Source organism: Octopus bimaculoides, chromosome 3, assembly GCF_001194135.2.
Source record: "Octopus bimaculoides isolate UCB-OBI-ISO-001 chromosome 3, ASM119413v2, whole genome shotgun sequence".
NCBI lineage: Eukaryota > Metazoa > Mollusca > Cephalopoda > Octopoda > Octopodidae > Octopus > Octopus bimaculoides.
This window is the reverse complement of record NC_068983.1, coordinates 5221922-5225798: the sequence shown is the minus strand read 5'-3', so window position 1 is coordinate 5225798 and position 3877 is coordinate 5221922.

The following is a 3877-nucleotide window of genomic DNA, read 5'->3' as shown; positions in this document are numbered from 1 at the left end:
GGGAGTTCACATACAAATGTTACTTCGAAGTCACTGTCACTCCGCCTTCTTGTAAAAGTATAATAAATATGTGTTCTACGAAGAAGTATTGAACAATTCTTCAATTTAATGTTTTTGTTATAACCTGACACGTGTGTGTGTCTGCGTGTGCGTGGGTGGGTGTCCCTCCTTGCTGCTCGACGACTGATGTTGGTTTGTTGACGACACCATGACTAGCGTGGCGTAGTGGTTAAGAGCGCGGGCTACTAATCCCAAGATTCCGAGTTCGATTCCAAGTAGTGACCTGAATAATAATAATAATAATAATAATAATAATAAAATAACATCGAAAACCCACCTTAACCCTTTTGTTACTTATATAGGAGAAGTCGTGGCTGTAGGGACGGACTGAGCCGTCGGTCAATCGGGCACTGCCCGAGGGCCCGGAGCTCTGAAGGGCCCGCACTCTACGTGTTAACTCTACTGATATCAATGCTAAGGGGCCCGGTAAACAGCTATGCCTGAGGGCCCTTAATACTCTCAGCCCACCCCCGCATGGCTGTATAGTGAAGAAATTTGCTTATCAACTTGCGTGGTACATTGGGTAAGTGTCTTCAACTATAGCCTTGGGCCGACCAAAACCTTGTGAATGGATTTGGTAGATGGTGTAGCAAGCATGTACACAGTTTACCTTTAAGTACCCACATTTTGACTCATCACCATTCTTTTCGGCAAGAGTTCACTCGACCATACCCGTTCGTGTCGATTGGATGCTTTTAGTCATCCAATCAGAATACTTGCCCGACTAGAAAAGCGTGGTCGGTTTGAACCTACCCTTAGCTATTTAAGGATGTTTTTTCCCGCTATTTCTTCAGTGAGGTGCGTTGCACAATGGGCCCCGAGTCATCAGCATAGAGCAAGTTTTATTCTGCTACGCATTCGCAGTGAGGAGAGAATTGTCAGCAGAGATTTTTGTTGCTATGCTTTGTGTTTTTCCCGCATACATCATAATCTTCATGCCACACGAGGAACCCGTGTATTTTCATAAACAGAATAATTTATGTGAACCAGTTTGCTATATCTTCTATTAGCGGAGAAATAAATTTGGTAGTCAGTTTTAACTTGTGTCTTCGTATTTTTTGACTCTCTTTATCATCATTTGTTTGAAACCATATTATGATATTACCAGGGCCTTAGCCACTACAGTCACCCCCTTTTTCATTTCGCTCCTTATCTAGACATCGAATGATATTTGTAAACGAATGTCACCATCGTTCTTTCTGTGTCATTTTTTCCCGTGAAAACTGTCTGACCATGGGTAAATATTACATTGCTTGCAAACAGACGAGAGTTGGCGACAGGAAGGGTATCCAGCTGTAGAGAATCAGGCTCAATAAACTCTGTTCGACCCATGCATGCATGGAAAAGTGGACGTTAAAATGAATAATGATAACGATGGGGATGATTCGTGTTCACAACAGCCTTTAAAATGTATATTTTAATATTTTACAGTTACGTTTTCAATGATGTACGTTACAATTATGTCGATAAAATAAAAAAATATACAAAATGTCTTCGGTGGTGTTTCCAGTCACTTGCCGGATTTTGTTTTCGTTTTTTCTCTAACTCTCTTTAAAATGCATATTTTCAATGGAAATTTACGGAGATACGATTTAGGGAGTTATACGGAACCCTACCTAAAAAGTATTAAAAAAAAATATTGCTTAATAAGCAATATTGCAGCATATTTGCTTTACAAGTGTCATAGCCACATATTACAGGCCATCATTTCATTACTAACATACTGTGAATACACACACGTTCACACACATGTGCACACACACACGCACACACGCACACACGCACGCACGCACGCACGCACACACGCACACACGCACGCACTCACTCGCGCACGCACGCACACACACACACACACGCACACACACACACACACACACACACACGCACCATGCTTTTTTTCCCCGTCTGCTGAAATATCTGCTCCAGCTTTCAAATGACAATATCTTTTTTTTCAATTGAACTTGAAATATTTAAATGCATCTCCCTTTCCCAACGGAAACATTCGACATTCAAAAGACAACCATTGCCACATCTTTTGCACCAAATGAATTCGTCAGAATGCGTTTGGGGCAGCGAACTTCTGCAAAATCTCTGTCCAAAGATTTATTCACGAAGCGACCTGTTCTCTGAAGTTCGCGTTTGCTTATTTCCTTGATTTATCGACAGTTAATGCAGTTTCTACTTCGATATGGAAATTAGGTAATATTTTTTGGCTGACTGAATTTCAACGATCGTTTTATTTCGTCCACACTCTGCTCAAATGACTTATATTTGTTACGTGAGTGGGAAAGAGAACATGAGAACAAGATTGAAGAGAAATTATTCCAGGCTATTTTTTTTATTCAATTACCGATGCCAAACATCGTCTGATGGATGATTCTGGCGAAGTTTTTGGACGAGGTCTGGCAAACCTTTGTCCATTCAACCACCACCACCACCACAAAGCATTGGCTGGAATTAAATGACCCATAAACTTTTGCTCTTCATTCTAAACTGGATAAACATTCTCCAGCAGAAACAAAAAAAATGGTATAAAACGTCCTGACAATGGCAGACGTTTTGAAGCAGGACTAATTAGAGATACAAGTTGGATAAAAGTTCGAGTGAGCGGCCCCTATTATTTCAACCCATTGACGGATAGAACAAGTTTGGAAGTTGTTGGTAAGTACCTGGTTTCATTTTAGTCAGTTATTGTTAAACATTTTAATTTTAATTTTCACTTCCTTGTGTCGATTGATCAGAATTCGTTTTATTCTCTCCATTTTCTGGATGCTTAAAACGGAGCATTATCGAATTTTGTTAGTTTTTGCTAATTTGTCAAGAATTGGAATTCCTTCGTTTTCTGATGGCAAAATGACAGATAAATTATCGACATTGTTCAATACATTCACATTTTTCAACCAAAATATTTCTTCAGATCCTTGCTTTCAACGGCAGAAATGACCTTTTCCAAATTTGGTTAACATCTTGACCCGAAAATGAAAATCCAAAACGAAAAAAACACTGGAATGGATGTAAAACAGTTTGTAGGAAACCAAGATGAAGAAAAAAATGCGCGCAAAACAACGGGAAAGATGGGGAAATTCACAAAATCCGAGTTTTTCCCTCATAAATTTCAGGAAAATGGAGGGGTTTTTTCAATAAAATTTTATAGAAATACCATTGAAATGACAGACATTACGATTATAAAGTAATTTCTGGGGAAACTTTTTTTCCAAAGGATGGGGAAAAGACTTCGGAAAATTGACGAAATCCGAGATTTTCCCTCATAAATTTTAGGAAAATGGAGGTTTTTTTCTTCAATAAAATTTGATAGAAATACCATTCAAACGACATACATTACGATTATATGGTAATTTCTGGGGAAACTTTTTTCCAAAGGATGGGGAAAGAACTTTGGAAAATTTACGAAATCCGAGATTTTCCTCATAACTGTATATATGTGTGTGTGTGTGTGAATAAATATGCGTATATATATGTGTGTGTATATATATATATGTGTGTGTGTGTGTATATATATATATATATATATATATATAGATATGCAGGGCAGGGAATCGTCAATTAGTAATAAAATTAATAATTAACAATTTTGCCGGGTAGCTCAGTATGAAAAAACCTTCTTCGGTAAATAATTTATAATCATAAATATATAGGGATTGACAGTAACCTGCTTCTCCAACATACTGAGAATTCAGAAATAGCAGTCAAAGAACTACTGATTTCAAAACTACAAATTATTACTCCAGATTGATAGCGATATTTTTGATACACACAGAACAAAAAACAGTAGAGAAGAGTAAAAAACCACCTGCCT